This window comes from Caretta caretta, chromosome 5, assembly GCF_965140235.1.
Source record: "Caretta caretta isolate rCarCar2 chromosome 5, rCarCar1.hap1, whole genome shotgun sequence".
Classification (NCBI taxonomy): domain Eukaryota; kingdom Metazoa; phylum Chordata; order Testudines; family Cheloniidae; genus Caretta; species Caretta caretta.
Window position 1 is genome coordinate 79,369,661 of NC_134210.1, and position 26,724 is coordinate 79,396,384.

The following is a 26,724-nucleotide window of genomic DNA, read 5'->3' on the forward strand; positions in this document are numbered from 1 at the left end:
CAATTTAGGTTCATTAATTTCTGGTTTCACATTTTCTGTTGTTACCAAGCATAGTCCTGGAATTATATCAGTAGATCCTTTTTCCTTTAAATTAGTTCAGTCTCCCTGCTCATTTTCTGGCACTTTTTTATAATAGTAATTATTAAAAATAACAACTTATTTTTCACCAACATTGGTTATTGTACGTTATTATAGCATTGTGACATGGTGCTGTTTACAGGGACCCAGTTCCCTGGTTGCTGAGAACACAGAGTACCGGGTATAGTTAGAGTAGGAGGGAATGTGGTAGTCTCATTGGGTTAAGAAGCTGAGAGGGGATTGTTCGCATTTGTAGGGAGCTAATTCGCTCACTAGCTGGATAGCTCAGAGAAAAAAAGCAAGCTGTGTAAAAGGCTGGGCCAAGGAGCAGGAAGGAGGTCCCATCTATCTGCTGCTCCCTTCTGTTGTACCTGAAGAATAAGGCAAGAAATAACAATAAAGACCCTTGGTTAATGTACCCTGCTAGAGTGTGTGCTGTTAAATCACCATGATGCCTTACCTCCCAGGGCTGAAGGGGGAACCTGTTTACAAACATCTTATGACTTTCACATACTTTTTACATTTGAGCTCACAATTAGAATACATTTGTAGGCCTAATTATCACAACACACCTTAAGGCATTTTGTCAGGCATATAAATACTGTTACTTCAGCAAAATGTTTAGATGGAAGGGTATTTCTGGAGAAGGAAGATTGAGTTGAACCGGGAATTGAGGGGACTTGAAAAGGTTTTGAGCTAAGAATGGATTGGACTGGCAGGATTGAATAAAGGGGGAAACTGAGTCAGTTGGTGAATGATGTGTTGGTGAACTGGTAGCATACATGGTAGGGAGACAGAGAGATGATAGGGTGAAAGCTAGATTGACAAGACAGAGACTAGAAGAGGTAAAGGGGTCACAGAGCAATAAATACGCTTTCCTCCCAAACTGCCCTTTAGTGAGACATGTCCCAGGTTTTTTTTTCATTTGGAGGAGAAAGAAAGAAGCAGCCCTTTTTCTTCCTACTTCACCAATAACCTCCCTTTATCCCCCATCAACATGCTTCCCCATGATACCCCAGCCAGTATATCAATTTTTCACTTTACAAAATTTTCACAAAAGGGGAGCTCTGGTTCATGCAGCACTGCTACTTATTTTGGGCCAAAGTCCTTCCACCATCATGGGCAGCCAGTTACATTTAAACAAATGTTTTGCTCTTTAATGCTCAATATCCAAACTTCAGCAATTTCAATTCTTGCTATCTAAAGAATTAAAGCTGACAGGAATTGTATATACTGGCTTGGACTAATCACCTCTTTGAATATTAATGTTGTGTTTACACAAAGATTCCAGTAACCGGCATCCTAACAAGTTTTCCATTGTGGAGTTATTGATCTGATTCTGAAAAATGTCTGTCCTACTCATCTTTGAAATTCATGGCAGAATTCCAGGGAGTATACACTTATTTACATATTACATTTTCATCGTTGCTCCCTAGTCCAGGAAGCAGGGAGCATGCTTTCATCACTAGTACACTGATATTTGTCATTTTTTATTACATTCCCCTTTGCAACCTTTAATGTTGTACCTTCCCTCTTCATTGATTTCTTGTTTATATAATAATAGGGAACCATTCTGAATGGACTAGGACGCATAGATCTGCATGGCAGAGCTGTAGCAGCAATGAATGTAAACATTAAAAAAAGCATCACTGCAGGTGCACTATCTCCTTTAATTAGAGATTTATAATTTTGTGTTTGTGATAATACTATGTCTTCATGGCTTTTTTATTAATAAATTATAAACAATATCTTAATTTGGTCTAGGAATTTTAAAAAAGTTTATTTTTAGCACCCTTAAATGAACAGAGAGGCAGATGAAGTATTTTTTAAATGCAGGTGACCTTGTAGAAATCACCTGTCGTATGCAGTTAAACTATAAGGAAAAATTATGATGACTCCAGGCTGATTTTATTGTAGCTCTGTATGCCAGACACATTTGACATGGATATTAGATTTGGAGGGAATAGAACACTCTTAACTCCACTGCTGTCATCTCTTATTTATGATAACTAGTCTGTTAGCTGTAGGAATAAAAGCTTGATGCAGCCTCTTCAAAAATCATTATTCACATGGGTAGGATAGTTGTGGTAACTGGGCACATCCTGGCTCTGTGCCAGCTTTGTCTTATATCCGTGAAAATGGCATTGGTAGATCTTATATCTTCAAAACTGAAACATATCAAATACATTTAGTTCTCTGCATAGTTTATGTTAGAAATCAATAGGACTCTTTTTATAGAAGAATAAAGATATTTTTATCACTTGGGAGGTAAAAATAAGTCATGCAGGAAGGATTTCTGCATTCATAATAGGCCACAACAAGAATAATTATAGTAAATGTAAAGGTGGGCACTCTTGCATCTATTTCTCTTGTAAATACAGAATCTCAGTTGGCTATTCAGATTTTTAAATGTCAAGCAATTTTTAACTTTCCTAGTAGTACATTCAAAAAGACTGTTAGAATCCTTCACGTGATCTCTCTGGGATTCAGGAGGAGGACCAGGCAACCCAATACACCTGTTGCTCTGTTCTAAACACCAATTGCCAGCTGGAAGTAGGAAAAATCAGCTGGAAATTTTCAGCTGAATTTTCCACTCAGTTGCTTTTTACAATAATTTATCTTAAGAAAAACCCTAGTAAATCAGTGTATAAATATACTACACCGTAGGTGCCTCTCAGTAACTCATAATCTGTACAATAAACCACAGGAATGTATCATTAATATGAAAATGAATGGTATAGTCAAGTGTTGTGAAACAGAAGTGTCTGCACTCTAGTCCCCTCTTTGATGCAGATTCCTTCTGTAGTCATGGGTTGCATTGCATACCAACACATTTTCAAAACTTCCTTCTTATTTTGGGGGGCCTCATTTTTGGGGCCCCCAATTTCAGACACTTTGTCTTTTATTTTTCAGAGGTGTTGTGCACCCACAGCTTTCACTGAGTTCATCGGAAGTTGTAGGACCTCAGCCTACAAGGCCAAGGTATCTCAAGTTTGGCATCCAAAGACTGAGGCACCCAAAAATTAGAGCCCGCTTGTGAAAATGTGTGCTTTAACCTGTCTGCTTTCGACCAGCTTTAAAATGGAGATAATAAAAATATTTATTTACCTGTCACCTGGGAATGTTAGTGTTTATAAAGACAGGTTTCAGAGTAACAGCCGTGTTAGTCTGTATTCGCAAAAAGAAAAGGAGTACTTGTGGCACCTTAGAGACTAACCAGTTTATTTGAGCATGAGCTTTCATGAGCTACAGCTCACTTCATCAGATGATGAAGTGAGCTGTAGCTCACGAAAGCTCATGCTCAAATAAATTGGTTAGTCTCTAAGGTGCCACAAGTACTCCTTTTCTTTTAATGTTTATAAAGCAATTTGAAGATGTGATAAGTATTATTTGTATTGTAGTGGTTTGGAATTGTACTTTTTTGCCTGCATGGGATAGTCCCCAGGCCCCTTTTGGAGCTCTCATGATGATTTTCATATCTTTTGCCATCCTCTGACATGCTGTGACCACCATCTTACTGGATGGATTTCTTTCCAGGTGAAAGAGACTGGTCATCAAGCCTGGGCTGGAATTGGAAGTTGAAGTCACTCCAGCACCTCCCAATGGGTTCTCAGCACCCTGTAGAATTGGCCCCATAGCAAGGACAAGGGACTAAGGACCTGAATCCAGCTCCCACTGAAATCAATAGGAGTCTTTCCCTTGTATTCAATGGGACTTGGATTGGGAAATAATTGTACAAATATTTAACATATATTCTACTTGTTTAAAATATTTATAATACTATGAATTCATAAGGCATTTTGCACACAGTTCTTAACCATGCCTAAATGCTTAATGATAGAAGAACACTCCACATTTAATCAAATTGGAAAAACAACTAAGAATTTCAAGGAAAAACAGTTAATCATTTTCCATCAGTTTTCAATACATATTATTTTTAAAACAATGTAACATCTGTGTTTGTGCCTGTATTTGCAGCAGGAGCCACAAAGCATTAAAGCACAGGTTGTCCTCAACCCTCTCTGAAAGTGGGCACGGGCATAGAACAGAGCTTAAAATACACACTTCATGTGTGCTAGCCTTTTCTAATAAATTTACACATAGCACTTTTACATCTTTAAGGATCCAAAAGTGCATTATGAACTAATACACAGTTTACATGAAGGATCTGCAGTGCATCTATATCTGGGGTAAAACTTGGCAACTGTTCAACAATACACAGAAACACTATAAAGCAGCTTAGGATGTGAAAGGAATACCTTATCCATTTAAAACCACAGAGATACTTTCAGTTAGGCATAATGTACTTAAGCAAACTTGAATTTAAGTAGCCCACCAGAGTTACAATCCCGTCCTATATCTTTAGAGATGGTTGGGAAAAGGAAAATATTTTAAATACAAGTGTTTGTGAAAAACTTCTCTGACTTTCATCAAAGTGAAACTTTGGTGGAAATTTACTACCAGATCTACCTTTACTGACCACAAGTGAGCTTCACTTGTTTTACATACCATCCAACGAATGGTACCTCCAGCAGCATATTCCCCCCAGTATTTTGCAGGAGCCTTGGTTCAGTACTGACTCGGAGGGAAGAGTGCTATGTCACCAATACCATATCCCAAAGCATCCATGTGGGACCTTCCTACCAGCTGTGGGTTGTAGAGATACTATTTTGTACACATTTTCATTACAAATCCTAAACATTTTGTGGCTAAATATATACTTTTCCTCCAGAAGGTCTGAATTTTTGCCAATATAAACTGACCTTGTTCATGTTGGGCCTAATATATGAAATATGCATAGTTTTGTCTTTGTGTTTTGTTTTTTTTAATGCCTGTTACAATGAAATGTATAATTGAAGGAACTAGTCCAGAGGGTGGGTGAATTTTGCTCTTCTAGCCAGGATGTTAATTTCCCTTTTTAAATATCTTGCTTTCCTTGCCACTGTGACTATCTGAGGTTGTCTGCAGACTTGTTGCTGCTAAAAGGTGAACATAGGCCAAAATCCTGTGCCCATTCTAACTTATCGGAACTCAGTGGGACAAGAGTGGCGGGGTAAAAAACCTTACCCCTTCCTCCAGGTTGTGGAGTGGGAATAAAGCTGCTCCACGGTCAATATTGTATTCTTTAGGGCTAGAGTAGGCTCAACAGCCCCCGTGCTCCCTCTGTTCAAAGGGAACAAAGCAGATCTGTATAGCGGTGAAGCTTCCTGCCCTGCCTGCTCCAGAGAGCTTCGGTACATGTCTGCACTGAGTGCCCTGGGGAGTTAGAGCCAACTGACCACAGAAGGGTTCAGACCCCTGTTACAGATTCCCAGCGTCCTGAATCACTCGTGGGGCAGAACTGAGAGGTTTCAGTCCATTGAAGGCTCTCCACATCCACAGAGAAAAAGGTAGGAAGGTTGGATTTGCCTGAAGGCAGTATGCACTGACCCTCCTCCAGGAGTTCAAAATGCCAGCCTTTGATGGGCTTATTCTCCGTGGCCATGGGAATTCTGATTAGGAAGACAGATCTCAAACTCAAGATTTCCACACGGCAGCTCATTGCACTACCAGTGGAGGAAATCACACCAGCTCAATTATAGCATCACCCAAGAGTGCTGTCCTTTTGTGGGTTTTATCCCGTTTTCCACTGTAAAAAGAAAAAAAAGTGGATGAGTTATAGACATTTGAAAACCAGTGCCCGTCAGTGATTAGTGATGCTTTTTGATGTTTCTCTTACAATGTTTCCCATGGTGTTTTTGAGGATTCACTGTGGTGTGCTGAGGCTTGGTGCACTTTGATGTCTCTCAAAGCTGCCTCGGTGTAACAAGGCAGATTAAAATGAAGGTACCTGGAAGCACAACAGAAAGTACGGTAATAAAACAATTGGCTTTTCTTTAACAGAAAGAAATCACTATTTAAAATTCTATGCAGTGGGTAAAAAATAAACATACTAAGGGCCAAAATTTCTGAAACTGTCTGTCTATACTGCACCATCAGCTTTTGCAAGCTATTTCAGACCCTCCATTTGTGTACACAATTAGGCATTTCAACATGCAAAACAGATAGGTAGATGGACACTTACCCTGTATGTAAATATTATTATTTAACATTATATTGCAGTAGGACATACAGACCAACCAGGTAGGGGCCCCATTGTGCTAGGCCCTGTGCAAGCAGATAGAAAAGAGAAAATATAACAGGTGGGTTGAGGAAGGTAGGAGAGACAGAGTGACAAAAAGTAATAGGATGTGCACAGTTATTCACCAATCGGGAGTAGTTATCACAACTCTTCTCTGCCTAGCCATTGTCTGGGTGCAGTTTTCTGTATGAGTTATGGAAGAGCTGACACTTGAAGAGAGACCTGAAGGAGGTTAAACTTGTGGCTTTAAAGATTATGACTGAGAGCTTTTCCCATTTGTAAAGGGTGGTATGGGAATAAGTGTGAAAGAGCTTGTTGGAGAAGTAGCTGTTTGAGGCTGGCATCTAAAGGTGGGAGTTGACCAAATGATAAGATAAAAGGCCGGATGAGTAGTGCAAAGCTAGGTTATGAAAGGTGTTAAAAGTAAGGACAGGAAGCTTGTGTTTGATTCAGTGGAAGATGAAGAATTAGTGGAGGAACTTGGAGGGTGACACAGTACAATGAGCCAGAAAGTTGATTTCAATAGCAGCAATTTGAATGGCCTTGACAGAGGTGCAGGCTATGATGGCAGAGGGGAGGAGATTATAGTAGACAGGTTCAAGATTATCAGAGCTTGGACAAGAGTTTCAGCAGTTTGGGCAACGTAGCCAGATCTTGCAGATGTTGTGCAGGAAGACATGGCAAGATTTAGATGTGATCTGGATGTGTGAGTTGAAAGAGGGGTCCAGGTCAAAGCTGGAGTTAGAATCAGAAAGGCAGACTGAGATTTTAGTTTGGATGGAGGGAAAGATGTCCATAGTAGAGGAGGCAGTTTTGTGAGTCATCAAGCTAAAGATGCATAAATGTAACAAATGCAATTTTAATGACTGAGTTCACACAGACATAGGGTGCAGAGAAGAGGAGAGGCCCAAAGATAGAGTACTGAGGGACCCCCACTGAAAAGAGAAAGTTGAGGAGAACTCATTGAAGGAGTTTGGCTTAGGGCATAAGGTTTTGCAGGCACCTGCTTTGCAATTATGGTGATATTTTAAAAAAATCAGTACTGGGAGTCAGGAGATAAGAATTCTAATCCTGGCTCTGCCACAGACTTCCTCCATGATATTGGACAAGTCACTTCACCTCGGTGCCTCAGTTTCATTATCAGTAAAACCGGGATAATAATTCTTACCTACCTCAGAGGGATGTTGTTATCTGAGTATTAGTACAATGCAACTTGTATGCTGATTTATGTTCTTTCCTCATCACATTTATGTTCTTTCCTCACGACCAAGATAATGCCAGAGCTATTTCACATAGTTAAATTGAATATCATTAAAAATTGCAGAGAAGACACAAAGAATAAAGACACTTTCCTTCTGGTGTTTCCAAAGAAAGTCCACTTTGACACTTGAGGTGGAGAGAGCTTCTGGGAAAAGATTAGAACTGACCCGATGAATTCTACCAAGAATGAACTTGGTTTGTGCCTCACTGTGCCCAGTATTCCATGCATGACACCTATCAAGCAGGAAAAGTAATTTAAGTCTTCCACTTATGCAATCTCACTGATTTAATAAATTTTAGCTGGATAACTTTTCTGCCCTGGGCCTCCTTTCTTTACCATATTCATTCCTTATTAGGAAGAATGTATGTTCCTCATTGCTGCTATTATTATTACTATTTATTATTTATTACATAGCTCTGAAAATCTACACTGTGCTTTATGAAATATAGATAAAACACCTTCCCTACACCAAAGTGGTTCCAATATAATTTAGTGGGGCAGAGCCTGTCTTCACTAGCAGCTATCCAGTTCCATTGAAATTATGGTGTTCCATGAGATATAAATACAAACTCTGACCCAGTGAAACTTACTTTAAGTTTAAGGTGGCAGTGGCCATGAATTTTAACTAGTTAAATATCTATAACACTGACGAGCATCCACTAATCTATTGTGATAATACAGGGGCAAACAATGCCACAAACAGGTGATGCATCCCTTCTTAAACTGTATGCGGGATCCCTTTGTTATTATTGTTGGTTATTATTTGTATTGTCATAGAGTCTAGATGTCCAGTAGAGATCAGGGTCCCATTATGCTACATGCTGTGCACATATATAATGAAAAGATGTATCCTCCACTAACTGGCTGACAAACCAAGATGTAGCACCCAAGTGGCAAACTTTTCCCTTTAATCGTAAGCACATTGTACATGTTTTGAAACTATTTTATTGAAAGTACAGTGTTCATTTACACATCTTTGGAGTATAGAATGGTTAAAGCCCTTTTTCCTGTGAACTGAAAGAGGTTACCACAGGTTAATTATAGACAACTGAGTCCAATTAAGGGCAGACTGTGACCTTTAAAAACGTCTTCCAGTGGTAGAAAAGCAAGCTGCAGAAGTGTTGTATGTAGCAAAGGGAGAAGGTTTCTTCTTCCTCTTCTCTTTCTAAGAGCACTCTTGTGTTTATTTCTGTTTTGAGGAGAGGATAGGCCCAGAGTGGGTTAGGGATGGTGGCTGGTAGCTTGTATATAAAGAGATAATATTCCAGGAGAGTTAATAAAATAACAAATACATTTTCTCTAATGTCTAAAGAAACCTCTTCGGCCATTCGTGGGATCTACCCTGTAAATATTGTAAATAAACCAATGTTAAGAATTAAACTTCTAGAGTAAGAGTGATTTACTCCAGCCATCCTCCAATGCCACAGGGAGAAATGTTGAGCCATGATGTGACAAAAAAATGGTGTGCTGTCTCTAATATACATAAATGTGTGAGGTTTTTTTAATGACCAAAACATTGAATTGACTAAGTGAATTTTTTCCAGATTTTTCATTGTCAAAAAATGGATGTTACTACTCTCTGCCCTGATTCACAACAAGAACTTTCTGGGGGATGAAAAAAAAAAAAAACTCTCACAGGATGAGAAAAGTGTTTCCTGTTCAGCGCTGTTATTTATAATAACAAAAATTATTAGAACTAATCAAAAAATAGGGGAGGAAGGATTTTGCAAAAAACCCCAAACAACCAAACCTCATTTTCTTTCCTGTCTTTTCTTCATTTTTAAAAAAAAAAGACAATTTTTTTTACTAGAACTACTATTTAGTAAGAAGGTAATTCATTTTCAGACAATTTGTGTTGTGTTTACCAAGATTACTCGAGCCATCTACTCTAGCACTACATGTATCAAAATGTATCTTTCTCTCATTAAGGGCCTAGTCCTTGTCTCATTGAATGGCAATTGAACCATGATTTGGACTTTAGACTCTAAAGCAGAGGTGAGCAAACTATGGCCCACGGGCCACATTTGGCCCGCGGACCTGTCCTTCCTGGCCCCTGAGCTCCCGGCTCGGGAGGCTAGCCCCTGGGCCCTTCCCCACTGTCCCCCGTCCCTCACAGCCACACCGCCGCACTGCAGCATGGCTGGCTCCAGCATGGTAAGGGGCGGAGAGTGTGTGTGTGTGGGGGTTTGGATAAGGGGCAGAAGGTTCCGAGGGGTGGACAGGGAGCCGTTGGATGGATCGGAGGTTGGGGGGGGGGCAGTCAGGGGAAGGGGAGCAGGGGGAATTGGATGGGGGTAGGGTTCCAGGGGGCAGTTAGGGATGGGGATGTGGATAGGGGTCTTGGCAGTCAGAGGACAGGAGTGGGGAGTGGGGTTCCAGGGGGCGGGTTAGGGATGGGGGGTCCTGGGAGGGGGCAGTCAGGGGTCAAGGAGCGGGAGGGTTGGATGGGTCAGGGGTTGTGAGGGGGGCGGGAAGTGGGAGGGGGTGGATAGGGGGCGGTGGCCAGGCTGTTTGGGGAGGCACAGCCTTCCCTACGCAGTCCTCCATATGGTTGCACAACCCCGATGTGGCCCTTGGGCCAGAAAGTTTGCCCAACCCTGCTCTAAAGGGTATGTCAGACATACCCAGGTGCAATCAAACATACCCTTAAGGTGAAATCCTGTTCCTACTGAAGACAATGGCAAATTTCCATTGGTTTCAATAGGTCCAGGATCTCACCAGATGTATTATGCTATGCTATTTGTACATCTCAGTATCTAAGGCTGAAGTGGATGTGAGGGAAGTGTATGATTTTGATGAAAGACAAAGGACAGATACACAGGATTACATTTAAGAATCCTTTAGTGAAAATGCAGTAATTCAAAAATACTGCTTGACCCATGTCATAGCAAAGGCTCTTTCTAGCAAGCTGGAAGAAGCTATAAAAGAGGGGAAGTGACATTGAACAAAGACTGAACTGGGGAGGTGGTCCCAGGCTGAAGGTGAGTCCCAGCCTGTGTATGGAAGATCTGTAATCTGCTTGTATTATCTATCAGTGTGAAACACTGCTTGATTCAAATCCTGTCCACTTTATAGAACTTGAATTGCAATTTTAGTTTGATTTCTTAGGTAACCAACTTTGATCTGTATGCTTATTGCTTATAGTCACTTAAAATCTATCTTTCTGTAGTTAATAAATCTGTTTTATATTTTACCTGAAACCTTGTGCTTTGGTTGAAATGCTTGTGAAATCTGCTCATGTTGCAAGGGCTGGTGCAGGTCCACTTTCCTTTGTAGAAGTGGCGGACTGGGTAATAAATTTACACTGGTCAAGATTCTGACCAGGGCAAGAAGGTACAGCCCTTGGTTCCTATGTTGGGGAGCTGCGGGAATTGGCTGGAGCCTATCTATTGTTGGTTCATGAGTGGCTGGCAAAAGCATTCCTGTAACTCAGCTAAGTGTGTCCTGCCTGTGGATGTCTGAGTAAGTACAGTACCTAACAGAGGTTTGTGGCTTAGCAACAGCATCACAGTGTGAGAGGAAGCCGAGGTTGGAGGGACAGAGGACTCAGAAGTACCCCAGTTCCAGGTTGCACCCTAGGGAATCCATCACAGACCCCTTTTGGTATGAGCAGTTAGCCAATATTTGAAGTCTTGAGAGATTGTTTCTGTTAGGAAAAGAAATGGATGATACAAGTAAGATAAATTCTTTAGTGCAATTCTTTTTATTTATAAAGAATATACACAAAGGCCTGCTTCCTGAATACAGCAGAAACAAACAATAGGCAATGTGCTTGTTCACTATTTCTAGTTAGCACCTTAGTGCTTTATGTCTCTTCTCCCTTCCAGGGATATGCTCACAACTTATCAGGATCACCTGGCAAGTATCTTAATTAATCAGTTCCCTCTCATTGCAGGGACCTTGGGCAGTGGTGCACCTTGGGCCCTCCTATTCTCTGTCTGTGGCATGCAATAGTTTAGCCTCTTGAGGGCTGCAACATTTTGTTCTAATTTTGGTTGTTGATTTAGTGGGCAGGTGTCTGAGTAATGTTTGTGGCCCATAGTGATAATATTTGGCCTCAAACTTTGATTCTGACTGCTTCTCTTGCTGTCTGCTAGCTTTCTCTCTCCAACACACAGCTTGTTAAACAATCTCCTAGTTTCTGTGTTTGCAACTGGGGAACACCTCAACCTACATGTCTTACCTTCTGATCAGGCCTTGCCATGCAACACTTCCTTGGGTGGTGACTTCCTGTTGTTTCCAGCTATTGCTATATGAAATGGGCGTAATTTCTCCTTCCATTTAGTCAGAAAGATGGGTGCTTAACACACCCACTAGCTTTAACCAGGTCTGTGATTGTCTGTAGATCAAAGACCTGCTTGATGGCTGCCACTACCATCTTCCAGCGTAAGAATATTTACCTATCTCACAATTCCTAGCCTTTTATCAAGTAAAGTTCTACTCTGATTGAAATATATAAAAAGTGTATAATAGAATTCCATGTTTTTTCATTTTCTTCAATTATGCATCTGTTCAGTTTACAAGTTAATTTATAATTTATGGGTGTTACTATCTGTCTGCTGGGTGGTTCCTACTGGAGTCTGAGTCAAATTGCCAGGGAGCATATAGCAAAAATGCAAAAAAAATTAGAAATTAATAGTAATGTAGATCACTTCTAAAAATAGGGAGAGAACTTAATGAGTGAAAGTAGAATGGCAGGCAAAATTAGATAAACCAGCATTTTTCATATATCATTTATTAGCTTAAAAGGAGAACTCAGAATATTAAGATGGAAAAAGAGATTGTCCAGTTCTTCTTCACTTTTTGTGGTGAATGTAAAGAATATATCTGTTGACAGCATTTTTAAATTATGACACTGTTGGGTATACGGACTTCAATTTTTTAAAATTTGACACACAAGTTAACTCCACTTGTTCTAATTACTGAACTTAATGTGTTTAAACAAAACATTTAAATGACAGGTAAAAGACTTTACTAGAAAGTGGTACAGAACACAACAGTAATCTATTTGAAAATGGATAATAAACTGAAAGAGGAAAAGACTTCATAACTTCCCCTAATACTTATAGTTCCAATTGTTAGTTTTGCTGGGGAAAATGGTAAGACAAATATCCAGTGGAATAACTGAGAATTTTGTTTCTGGACTCTTAATAAAGACTGGGAGTGGTTGGGTCATTACAAAACTTAAACTTAATTTCCCTAATTCTAATTTCTCCCTACTGTTATTCATACCACCTTGTCAACTGTCTGTAATGGGCCACTCTCTTACCACTTCAAAAGTTATTTCTCCTCCCTGGGTATCCTGCTGTTAATTCATTTATCTCATTAGACTGACCTAACACATGGTAATGCAACCCACATCCTTTTATGTATTTATACCTGCTCCTGTATCTTTTACTTCATACATCTGATGAAGTGGGTTCTAGCTCATGAAAGCTTATGCCCAAATAAATTTGTTAGTCTCTAAGGTGCCGCAAGGACTCCTTGTTTTTTTTTGCTGATACAAACACGGCTACCACTGAAACCTATAGGTAGAGTATTATTCAAATTATGTAAACTTGTATATATTAACAGGTGCTATCAAAATAAATTAGAAATCTTTTGCCTTCCAAATGGAAGAGAGAGAATGGAATGAAATAATATCTATTAGGAGTAGTGCACTGCCTGCAACTTGATGGAAACACCATATACACTTTTACAGAGAGTCTAAGTATATGACTGAAAGGCTGTGGCCCATGAAATTAGTGTCATACAAGTAGCACTGGAGAAAGTGCAGTGAGAATGCCCCAAAATATAGAACTACTGGTAGAAAATATTACTAAAAGTATAGTTGGATTAAAAAATATTAAGTTCTTTCTGGAGGAGTTTATCTTTGGAATAGACAATTATTCTGAAAAGGCACCTAAAGAACCACAATAATTGTAAGGATGTTAATTCTAGCTGGGAATCATGCTAAATAAAGTGGAAGTCTCCTTCTCTTAGTGATTTGTTATGCAGCCTGGGGAAGAAATGGAGTTTTGGACTTATTTCAAAAACTAAAAAACTTTGAAGACATGTCCTCCTCTCTTAAATTGCATGGTAGAACATGCTCGTGCTCTGTGGAAAAACAGAAGAGAAAAATGAACATATGGCCAATTTAAATGCAGTAGTCTGAAAAGAGTAAATCATTTGTGTGTCAAGTGTCAGAATACAGTAGAGAATTCTTCAGTTGTTGGTTTCATAATGTACAATATCAATACTGGATATTAGGGACATTTCCTATTTTATTATGTAAACTTCACAATATTCTATTTAACTACTACTTTATTTTACAAAAATAGTGGTAATATGGCAAAAGATGTACACTTGTTTGTGGAATATAGCTTGTAAATATGTAGTAACCTGATTCGTTTAAGATCTATGCCAACTTCAATAAAAAGCTACTTTTACCTTCCTCTGCATTATGGGTCACTTGAAGGTTTAAACTAGTGTAAATGGTGGATTCTCTATAACTTGACGTCTTTATATCATGAACTGAGCACTTCAGTAATGCAGAGGCTCTGGGTCTATTACAAGAGTGGGTGAGTGAGGTTCTGTGGCCTGCAATGTGCAGGAGGTCAGACTAGATGATCATGATGGTCCCTTCTGACCTTGAAGTCTGAGTATGTGAGTCTACTGAATCTTTGTTGGACTCTGCAACTCCATTAGATAAATAATGGAGTAGCTCTGAAATGCGGAGTAGGACTGTTTTAAAAAGGCCAGGGGCCTGATTATCACAGATGCTGAGTGCTTGCAGCTCCCGCTGACTTTGATGGAAGTTGGTTTTGCTCAGCAACCTTTATAAATGAGTCCAAGATATATTTTTGTTAGTATTTCTTAAGGTGGGATTCCAATGAGTACAAAAGAATTATAATAAATCTTACCAACTTTCTTAGCAGAATGGGGAGTTCATCCATGGAAATTCACTAAAGGGAAAACCATCTCTTTTTCAGATGAAAATAGAATGCATGCAGTGATTCCTCCAGGCAGCAATATATTAGTCCTCAAAAAGCCAAGGGGGAAAAATAGTACAGGTATACGTACACTATTCCTATGCTTCATTTGATCACATAGGACTAAAATTCTCTCTCATTTACACCCAGGTGACCTTATGAAACAAAGTGAAATTTTGTCCCTAGATAGTTGCAGAGGAACATTGTCTAAAAGTTTCATTTAAAATAACTAAACTCCTAAAAGAGAAAAATCTGTATTGATTTCTCTATAAATTCACATATAGCAACCAATTTGTAAAAGCTCACAACACTCATCTTTTTTCCAATTTGTTAAATAGCAGCTGCCACCATTTATAGATTACAAACTCAAGGTTTTTCATGGAGAAACAATTCAAAAGTATGTCCTTGGCCTTGTCACAGTGCTCATCATCCCCTCTGTTTAACATTATACTGAAAATATTATGATCTTGCTTATTGTGAATGAAGGAGAATATGCATCTGGGTTCTGTGGAAATATCCTTCACTGCAAAACATCATCCTCAAATGTTGTGACAAATTTAAATAGCAGCAGCAACAACACAGAATACAGAAATTTTAAAAAGCAGGTTTTATAGAATTAACCTCATTCTCTTTAAGTGAGCAGCGAAATTATAATCTCATTATAATTATTATAATTAATTATTAATACTTATTATTATTAATACTTATTATAATTAATTATTAATACTTATTATAATTATATAATTATAATTCCTCATGCTCTGCCTGGCACTCTAAGAGGCTCCTGTTGCTAGGTGGAGTGAGACCTTTTCTGCAAAGTCCTGGGTTGAAGACAGGTTCCATGATTCTAGACTGGATAGGGCCCTGAGTCTTCATGGAACATGCTTCCTGAAATCATCTTGAACATTCATGTTTGAAAGTCATGGATTTCTTGAAAAGAAACGAGGTGACCTTGTGGCACCTTAGAGACTAACAAATTGACTTGGGCATAAGCCTTCGTGAGCTAGATCCCACTTCATCAGATGCATGGAGTGGAAAATACAGGAGCAGGTATAAATACATGAAAAGATGTGAATTGCCTTACCAAGTGTGAGGTTAGTCTAATGAGACAATTCAATTGACAGCAGGATACCAAGGGAGGAAAAATAACTTTTGAAGTGGTAATGAGAGTGGCCAATTTCAGACAGTTGACAAGAAGGTGTGAGTAACAGTAGGGGGAAATTAGCATTGGGGAAATTAAGTTTAGGTTTTGTAATGACCCAACTACTCCCAGTCTTTATTCAGGCCTAATCTGATGGTGTCCAGTTTGCAAATTAATTCCAGTTCTGCAGTTTCACCTTGGAGTCTGTTTTTGAAGTTTTTTTTGTTGAAGAATTGCCACTTTTAGGTCTGTTATTGAGTGGCTAGGGAGATTGAAGTGTTCTCCTACTGGTTTTCAAATGTTATGATTCCTGATGTCAGATGTGTGTCCATTTATTCTTTTGCATAGGGACTGTCCGGTTTGGCCAATGTACATGGCAGAGGGGCATTGCTAGCACATGATGGCATATATCACATTGGTAGACGTGCAGGTGAACAAGCCCCGATGGTATGGCCGATGTGGTTAGGTCCTATGATGGTGTCCCTTAAATAGATATGTGGACAGAGTTGGCACCGGGGTTTGTTGCAGGGTTTGGTTCCTGGGTTGGTGTTTTTGTTGTGTGGTGTATAGTTGCTGATGAGTGTTTGCTTCAGGTTGGGAGGCTGTCTCTGAGTGAGGACTGGCCTGTCCCCCAAGGTCTGTGAGAGAGAGGGCTGTCCTTCAGGATAGGTTGTAGATCCTTGATGCACTGGGGAGGTTTTAGTTGGGGGCTGTCGGTGACAGTTACTGGCGTTCTGTTATTTTCTTTGTTGGGCCTGTCTTGTAGTAGGTGACTTCTGGGTACCCTTCTGGCTCTGTCAATCTGTTTCTTCACTTCACCAGGTGGGTATTGTAGTTTTAAGGTTGTATCTTAGAGCTTGGCTGTAGACAATGGATCGTGTGATGTGGTCTGGATGAAAGCTGGAGCCATGTAGGTAAGTATAGCAGTCAGTAGGTTTCCATTGTAGGGTCGTGTTTATGTGACCATCGCTTATTAGCACTGTAGTGTCTAGGAAATGGACCTCTTGTTTGGACTGGTCCAGGAGAGGCTGATGGTGGGCTGGAAATTGTTGAAATCTTGGTGGAATTCCTCAAGGGCCTCCTTCCCATGGGTCCAGATGATGATGATGTCGTCAGTGTAGCACAAGTAGAGTACGGGTGTAAGGGACAAGAGCTGAGGAAGCATTGTTCTAAGACAGCCATAAAAATGTTGGCATACGGTGGGGCTATGTGGGTACCCATAGCAGTGCCGCTGACTTGAAAGTATAAATTCTCTCCAAATCTCAAATAGTTGTGGGTGAGGACAAAGTCACAAAGTTCAGCCACCACGTTTGTCGTGATGGTATCAGGGATGCTATTCCTGATGGCCTGTAGTCCATCTTTGTGTGGAATGTTTGTGTAGAGAGCTTCTACATCCATAGTGACTAGGATGGTATTTTCTGGAAGATCATCAAAGGATTGTAGTTTCTTCAGGAAGTCAGTGGTGTCTCGAAGATAGCTGGGAGTGCTGGTAGCATAGAGCCTGAGGAGAGAGTCTGCATAGCCAGATAATCCTACTGTCAGGGTGCCAATGCCTGAGATCATAGAATCATAGAATATAAGGGTTGGAAGGGACCCCAGAAGGTCATCTAGTCCAACCCCCTGCTTGAAGCAGGACCAATTCCCAGTTAAATCATCCCAGCCAGGGCTTTGTCAAGCCTGATCTTAAAAACCTCTAAGGAAGGAGATTCTACCACCTCCCTAGGTAACGCATTCCAGTGTTTCACCACCCTCTTAGTGAAAAAGTTTTTCCTAATATCCAATCTAAACCTCCCCCACTGCAGCTTGAGACCATTACTCCTCGTTCTGTCATCTGATACCATTGAGAACAGTCTAGAGCCATCCTCTTTGGAACCCCCTTTCAGGTAGTTGAAAGCAGCTATCAAATCCCCCCTCATTCTTCTCTTCTGGAGGCTAAACAATCCCAGCTCCCTCAGCCTCTCCTCATAACTCATGTGTTCCAGACCCCTAATCATTTTTGTTGCCCTTCGCTGGACTCTCTCCAATTTATCCACATCCTTCTTGAAGTGTGGGGCCCAAAACTGGACACAGTACTCCAGATGAGGCCTCACCAATGTCGAATAGAGGGGAACGATCACGTCCCTCGATCTGCTGGCTATGCCCCTACTTATACATCCCAAAATGCCATTGGCCTTCTTGGCAACAAGGGCACACTGCTGACTCATATCCAGCTTCTCGTCCACTGTCACCCCTAGGTCCTTTTCCGCAGAACTGCTGCCTAGCCATTCGGTCCCTAGTCTGTAGCTGTGCATTGGGTTCTTCCGTCCTAAGTGCAGGACCCTGCACTTATCCTTGTTGAATCTCATCAGATTTCTTTTGGCCCAATCCTCCAATTTGTCTAGGTCCTTCTGTATCCTATCCCTCCCCTCCAGCGTATCTACCACTCCTCCCAGTTTAGTATCATCCGCAAATTTGCTGAGAGTGCAATCCACACCATCCTCCAGATCATTTATGAAGATATTGAACAAAACCGGCCCCAGGACCGACCCTTGGGGCACTCCACTTGATACCGGCTGCCAACTAGACATGGAGCCATTGATAACTACCCGTTGAGCCCGACAATCTAGCCAGCTTTCTACCCACCTTGTAGTGCATTCATCCAGCCCATACTTCCTTAACTTGCTGACAAGAATACTGTGGGAGACCGTGTCAAAAGCTTTGCTAAAGTCAAGAAACAATACATCCACTGCTTTCCCTTCATCCACAGAACCAGTAATCTCATCATAGAAGGCGATTAGATTAGTCAGGCATGACCTTCCCTTGGTGAATCCATGCTGGCTGTTCCTGATCACTTTCCTCTCATGCAAGTGCTTCAGGATTGATTCTTTGAGGACCTGCTCCATGATTTTTCCAGGGACTGAAGTGAGGCTGACTGGCCTGTAGTTCCCAGGATCCTCCTTCTTCCCTTTTTTAAAGATTGGCACTACATTAGCCTTTTTCCAGTCATCCGGGACTTCCCCGGTTCGCCACGAGTTTTCAAAGATAATGGCCAATGGCTCTGCAATCACAGCCGCCAGTTCCTTCAGCACTCTCGGATGCAACTCGTCCGGCCCCATGGACTTGTGCACGTCCAGCTTTTCTAAATAGTCCCTAACCACCTCTATCTCCACAGAGGGCTGTCCATCTCTTCCCCATTTTGTGATGCCCAGCGTAGCAGTCTGGGAGCTAACCTTGTTAGTGAAAACAGAGGCAAAAAAAGCATTGAGTACATTAGCGTACTAGCATTGAGTACATGATGTGGCGTCCAGGATTCCCAGGGTTATGGATTTCGGGTAGCAGATAGAATACTCCTGGTCAGGGCTCTAGGGGTGTGTCAGCGTAGATTTGTTCCCGTGCTTCTTTAGGGAGTTTCTTGAGCAGATCGTGTAGTTTCTTTTGGTAATCCTCGGTGGGGTCAGAGGGTAATGGCCTGTAGAATGTGGTGTCAGAGAGTTGTCTAGCAGCCTCTTGTTTATATTCCGACCTATTCATGATGACTACAGCACCTCCTTTGTTAGCCTTTTTTATTATAATGTCAGAGTTGTTTCTGAGGCTGTGGATGGCGTTCTTCTGCACGGCTGAGGTTATGGGGCAAGTGATGCTGCTTTTCCACAATTTCAGCCTGTGCTGAAATTAGATCCTTTAGGTTGGCATTTCTTTTAGACTAAATGTAAGTAGACAAAATAGACCTATTCTAACTTGTACAGCAGAAGGAAGTTTAAAGAAGCTCTTGGTAATTACTAGAGTAGACATTAACATAATTAAAGTGAGTTGATTCTTCTCTTTGAAGGCAGGCTGGCAGCAGGACTCACTCTTGGGGCTAGATTCCATCCTGCTTTACAGCCTGTGAAACCTAAGAAGCTCCCTCAGAAGACTTCAAAAGTGAGTATAATAGTATAATTACAGTTGGATGAGCAAATTAGAAGAACCCTGAATCTGAATATACTCTGAATTAGACAGTAGTCTCGCAAACCTACTAAAACAAGATTTATCTCATTATGGATGTAACTTCCTTTGCCCTCCCCCCCTATCTCATATCCTCAGTGCAGAGGCAGTGTGTATTCCTATGTTTGCACAGTGCCTAGCACATTGTGGCCTGGAGCCTCTGAGTGCTACTGCAATACAAAAAATGACTCACCACATATTCTTGATCATGCTAAATGAAAAAAACAATTGGTATTTCAGAGGAAGAATTCTGTTGTGATATTCCTAGCAATCCAGTTCAATATTGTTCTCCCTACACCCATTTTTCTCTCCTGTTGTATTTGACAAAAAATTCCTAGCTGTATTCAGCACACCTTAACATTATTATGGAACAATTTGCTCCATCCCTCAGGCTGGGGAACCTTTACTAGGAGCAGAGAGAAAGCAGATGGAGGTGGCCATAAGCAGCTGGGAAAGTGTAAGGTTTCTGTTTTTTTTCCTGAACTTCTGTCAGTGCCTGGCTGTTCATATTACCTGTTTGGGGAATGATTAGGAGATCCTGTGAGTGGAATTTTTGAGGAAGAGCAGTGGAAAGAATGGCTGGATACTGTGAGGTTTGGCATGTAAGACAGTTGGCCTGTTAATGTACTTTTGTGGTACCTGTCACATACTACTTTTCTGTAGTAGAATCCAATCTTGGTTAGTGGTTACTACACATGATTTAATCAATAGGGAAACAAGAGGTAGGTGGGGAAGCAAAATGCCAAAATCCACAGTAATGAAGTGAAAGGTTAAACTTAATATCCTCCTTCCAGGGGAGTGGTGAGGAAGAATACAATACACAGCTTGATCTGCACAGCACTCATGCCAATTCTTGAATTCTTCTTCTTTGATATAAGCAGAAAGATCAACAGCATAACTTGTGATGAGTCAACAAAACCGGGAAGGAGCAAAGCTGTAAGTTGAATAATGGCTGTTGTAAAGGCAAATGACAACACTGCAGCGTAGCCTGAAATACATACATTTCTTTCCTGATCATAAACCATGTATCTATTACATCAAGCAGGTGACAGGAGTATGAATATATGCAAAGGTGCAAAGTGAAGATCTATACAAATATTAGATTGTTTAATTTTCTGTTATAAATGTTTCTTTATATTAGATGTTTAATGCATTTTGCTGTCAGCTTAACAGAGACTCTTCCAAAAAGCAGTATTGAAATATAAAATATTTAACAATTATACTGTATTTTAACATGCATCTGAAAAAAGCTACAGAAGCGAAGACACTATTACCCTCTTGCAACTGCAGCTGAAGACTTCCCAGTGCAAAACAATGAATACTGAAACTTAGCAGTTGAAGGTCCTGGTGGGGAATTACATTTCTGGTGCTTGTCAACGTTTTGGTAAAACACTCTATAAAATAAAATCTTTGCAAAATTAAGGGACTTTTTATACTGAAAAACTGCCATTTTACTGTATGCACAAGATATTTTCAAAACATTGAAAAGCCATGAACACAATAATTGGCAGACTGTGATTTAACACTTGAAGCACTTTGCTTCACTTTGATAAGCATGCATGAATGTTGTTCAGTGTTATAAGAAAAGGAGTACTTGTGGCACCTTAGAGCCTAACCAATTTATTTGAGCATAAGCTTTCATGAGCTACAGCTCACTTCATCGGATGCATACTGTGGAAAGTGTAGAAGATCTTTTTATACACACAAAGCATGAAAAAATACCTCCCCCCACCCCACTCTCCTGCTGGTAATAGCTTATCTAAAGTGATCTTCTCTATTTTATGTACTTGAGGAAAGATTCTGCCTAATAAACTCAGAATTGGACTGAAGCAAGACCTTTATTTGCTTATGACAGAACTAGTTCCTTTCTTTTCAACAGAACTTTATTTTATTTGAGGGACTCGGGTGGATACCTGCTGGTCAACCCTAAGCCTGACCAATTCCCCATAAGTCTATAGTCAAAAGTTTGTCTTGGACAGAACTCTGACTGTACAGCCATTGTAGCTGTACATATGCTCCCTTGAAGTACTGAGCTGTTTTGATGAAATTGTATTTCCCCAGCCAAATATGAAGTGTGATCTCTGGCATTATAACAGCCTAACCCTGGAGTCAGACAGTCCCTTTAGGTACTCCGATCTATTTAGTCACCCAAGTAAGCCTGCTTTTGTGATACGTGGTCCCTTACTCAAAAATCACAATACTCTAGGTTACTCCAGTCCCAAAGAACCAGTCACTTGACCCAGGACAGTTATTACCATCTGAGGCTCTCACACCAGGGGGTTTCTCTGCTGGAAAAACTCTTTCCAGCTAAAGAGAGAGGGAACAAGGGATGTTCAATAAGGCTTTAATTTTAATACTCTACATTTCAAATGCTTTGTTTTTTGTATTTCATTATCTTTAATAAAAGATAAAAAGGATTTCTAATGGGGTGGTTGCCATGGCGCTAAGCAGGTTGAGGCCTCTGTCACTAAAGTCTGGCCCTTGTTTAATGTTGGACACCTTTGGCCAATTTATGCTATCTAAAGTAATACAGCAAGCACCAGCTCCTTCTATATCCTCATATTTGAGCACTTCTTCTGTATTTCTAAAGGTTTCTGGTGAAAATGGGGAATACTCATGTGTTCCACTAAACTATGGTTTTGTGCAAGCAATAAGAAGATGTGACAACTGCCCCATCCCATTTACATCATCTAATATTTTATCCATCTCTTAAAACTCAGTTTTATAATACCAATATATACTCAAACATTCAAAACAATTACTATACTTTCCATCTTCAGGTGAGGAACACAGCAGATGCAAGGAGTTTTTGATTTTTTCCTTCCTTTATTTCTCTAAAATCATGAAGGTCAAGGTATTGACTCAGGTATTAGTTACCTCACCTGTTCAAAGCTCTATCCTCCCACCTGGGCAGGTGTGGGGGAGGGAAGAAAAAAGAAAAGAGCCAAGAGCAAAATTCTTTCATCTGCACAGGTGTGATCTCTATTATACCATTTATAAAACGGAACCTAGAGGCTTCAAGCAGGACTGCAGCTTCATTTTGCCATGTTTACTGTACAAAGAAAGTAAGGAGTAGTCTACAACAGGAAGAGCTTGCAGTTAAAACACAAGACAATGTGTGTGTTGGGAAGGGAAGGGACACATTTGCCTCAATCACCTCACTTGTGTATATCACTATTTCTGTGTATCTATTTAGGTGGTATTTTAATATCAACACGTACATACACGTGTTATGGGATGAAGGCAGGGTGGGATTAAGTCTTAGGTAAGAAAGCATGGGACAAGGAATGCTGAGGGGTAGAAAGGAGGTTGGCAGGGAGCATGGAGGAACTGATGGTGGAGAGTGGAAATGGTGGCAGAAAGGACTATGATATTGGAGGACAGAACAAACACTGAAGGTGAAAAAGTACACAGTAAACTGCAGAAGGCCTCTGACAGCATCATGATGCTGGACTGAGATGATGCAAAGATGTGATGCTTCTGAGAGAGGAACCTTAGAAGGGGTCCATAAATTAAACACTCCATGGACCAATGAAATGTACACAGAAGGCCATCTGCAAGAGGCAAATGCCCCCATGTAAAGGAGTTAATTTTACATATATACCTTTCCAGCATCTGCTGCCTAACTGGGGAAGGCACTATGTATCAGATCTAATACTGAGGGCACAAATAAATTACTGATAGAGGAAAAATTTAAAGGGAGGGGATTCCTTCCTTCCTGCCATGTAAATACCTCTATAACCTGCTTAATGAGTTTCAATTTCTGATGGGGGGGGAGGAGGAGAATAAACATGGGGAAATAGTTTTACTTTGTGTAATGACCCATCCACTCCCAGTCTCTATTCAAGCCTAAGTTAATTGTATCCAGTTTGCAAATTAATTCCAATTCAGCAAATAAATGTGTTAGTCTCTAAGGTGCCACAAGTACTCCTTTTCTTTTTGTGAATACAGACTAACACGGCTGCTACTCTGCAACAGCACAAGACTGGTTTAAAAAAGGAGACAACACTTCCCGCGCCCCCCCTCCCCCCCAAAAAAACCCCCATACCCCACAATAAGAGGGCCAAACAACTAACACTCTCAGTAAACAGTAGTGTAAAAGAAATAGAGAAAGACATCCTTTAAAAACTGAAGTCAAATCCTCCTAAAGAAAACAGGAGCATAAACTCTGGCAAGTCAAGTGTAAAAGTATAAGTATAAAGACAGGCCCAAAAAAGAATTAAGACCAACTAGCAAAAGACATACAAGCAAACAGGTTTTTTTTGTTTTTAAAATACAGCAGGAGCAGGAAGCATACCAAACAATTAGTGGGGCTGATTCAAGGAAGACAAAGCCCTTGTGGAGAAGCTAAAATACTTTGCATCAGTCTTCACTGCAGAGGATGTGAGGAAGATTCCCACACCTGAGCCATTTTTTAGGAGACAAATCTGAGGAGCTGCCAAGATTGAGGTGTCAATACAGGTGGTTTTGATAAATTTTACAGGAATAAGTCACCCACACAAGACTGTATTCTCCCAAGAATTCTGAAGGAACTCAAATATGGAATTGCAAGACTAACTGGGGTATGTAGCTTATCACTGAAATCAGCTTCTGTACCAGGTGACTGGAGAATTTCTACTGTAATGCCAATTTTTAAAAAAGGCTCCAGAAGCAATCCTGGCAATTACAGGCTGGTATACCTGAACCAGACAGACTGGTTGAAACTATAGTAAAGAACAGAATTATCAGACACATATATGAACATGATTTGTTGGGGGAAGAGTCAACACTTTTGTAAAGGGAAATCATGACTCACCTATGTATTAGAATGCTTTGAGGGGCTCAACAAGTTTGTGGACAAGGGTGATCCAGACTCCAGCGAGAAACTGCTGAATTGGAATTCATTTGCAAATTGGATACTATTAATTTAGGCTTAAATAGAGACTGGGAGTGGCTAAGTCATTATGCAAGGTAGCCTGTTTCCTCTTGTTTTTTCCTACCCCCCCCCCCCCCCAGATGTTCTGGTTTAACTTGGATTTAAACCTGGAGAGTGGTCAGTTTAGATGAGCTATTACCAGCAGGAGAGTGAGTTTGTGTGTGTATGGGGGTGGGGGGGATGTGAGAAAACCTTGATCTATGCAGGAAATAGCCCGACTTGATTATGTAAAGAGTTGCCACTTTGGATGGGCTAGCACCAGCAGGAGAGTGAATTTGTGTGGGGGGGTGGAGGGTGAGAAAACCTGGATTTGTGCTGGAAATGGCCCACCTGTTGATCACTTTAGATAAGCTATTACCAGCAGGACAGTGGGGTGGGAGGAGGTATTGTTTCATGATTTCTGTGTGTATATAAAGTCTGCTGCAGTTTCCACGGTAAACATCTGATGAAGTGAGCTGTAGCTCACGAAAGCTCATGCTCAAATAAATTGGTTAGTCTCTAAGGTGCCACAAGTACTCCTTTTCTTTTTGCGAATACAGACTAACACGGCTGTTCCTCTGAAACCAATGAATATAGTGTATGTGGATTTTCTGAAGGCCTCTGACAAGGTCCCTCTCCAAAGGCTCTTAAGTAAAATAAGCAATCATGGCATAAGAGAGAAGGTCCTTTCATGCATCAGTAAATGTTTTTTTTTTAAAAAAAGGGAAACAAAAGGTAGGAATAAATGGTCAGTTTTCACAATGAAAAGACATAAATAAAAGGGTGGCAAAGTCGACAAACAATACAAAATTATTTAAGATGGTTAAGTCCAAAACGGACCATGAAGACTTACAAAAAAGGGAGCTTACAAAACTAGGTGACTAGCAACAAAATGGCAGATGAAATTCAATGTTGACAAATGCAAAGTAATGCACATTGGAAAACACGAAGGGGCCAAAATTCAGTGTTCCCACTCAAAAAAGATCTTGAAGTTAGTGTGGCTAGTTCTCTGAAAACCTCTGCTCAATGTGCAGCAGCATTAAAAAACTTAAGTGTTAGGAAATCATTAGGAAAGGGATAGATAATATTGACAATATCATGTACTATATAAATCGTGAACCTTGAATACTAGGTGATCAGAATTGCACACATCTCAAAAAATTATGATAGAATTGGAAAAAGTACAGAGAGGGGTAACTAAAATGATTGGGGGGGGTAGAACAACTGCCTTTGGAGGAAAGATTAAAAAGACTTTGCATTGTTCAGTTTAGAAAAGAGATGTCAAAGGGGGGATATAACAGAGGTCTATAAAATCATTAACAGTATGGAGAAAGTGGATAGGGAAGTATTACTTACACTGTCACATAACACAGGGGGTCACAGAATGAAGTTAATAGCAGATTAAACCAACACAAGGAAGTACTTCACACAACACACAGTCAACCTGCGGAACTGGTGGCCAGGAAATGTTGCCAGGGCCAAAAGTCTAACTTGGGTTCAAAAAAAGGCTTAGGTATATTCATGGAGGGCAGGTCCATCAATAGCTAATAGCCAAGATGGTCAGAGAAACGATCCCATGCCCCTGGATGCCCCTAAACCGGACTACCAGAAGCTGGGACTCGATGGCAGGGGATGGCTCACTTGCGAATTGCCCTGTTCAGTTCATCCCCTGAGAGGCATCAGGCCCTGACCCCAGTCAAAAAGCGGCGACTGAGCTGGAGGCCCATTGGCCAGACTCAACATGGCGGTTCTTCCTTCCACACCCCAATGGCCCTTCTTATTTTCCATCACGTTTCCAAACTGATCTTCGCAACCCAGCGGCTGGCACTGCAGGTGTTTCACGGGACAGCTACGAGTCTCCTACGGGAGGTACCGGGACGCGGGTGCCCGCAGCCCGCCGCTCCCGGCAGCGATAGGAAAGAGCTGCCTGGGCTGACGGGAACGACGCCCACAGCAAAGACGCTCCTCCGCCGGCGGGTGGCTGCTCCAGGGGATGGGATGGGATAGGCCGGGGCGCGGCGCGGCGCGGTCCCCTGAGCCGCTTATAGTACAGACTCCGCGTTTCATTGAAGCGGTTAAATCCACGATCTCGCGAGTCACCCAACGCTTCTTATTGGCTTGTTCTCAAGTCCACCGGTCTCTGCGCTGATTGGCTGAGAGGCCTGTCGCTTTCTAGTAGGAAAGGCAGTCTTGGAAAAGAGGTGGCTCCTGAGACCGTCTAGGCTTCCCTCCTTTCTCCAATCACATTTTCCCTCCTTCCTCGTGTCATTCAGGCCCCGCCCACCTGCGAGCGTG

General features: G+C 41.0%; 1 long non-coding RNA gene across 1 annotated transcript; it reads right to left on the minus strand.

Moving 5' to 3' along the window:
- Positions 1-3,831: 3,831 nt before the first annotated feature.
- On the minus strand, positions 3,832-26,697 carry LOC125636410 (uncharacterized). Its single transcript, XR_007356580.2, has 3 exons — positions 25,786-26,697; positions 5,798-5,908; positions 3,832-5,707 (listed from the first exon to the last, which is right to left on the minus strand). It is a non-coding gene; the product is annotated as an uncharacterized LOC125636410 (long non-coding RNA).
- Positions 26,698-26,724: the final 27 nt, after the last annotated feature.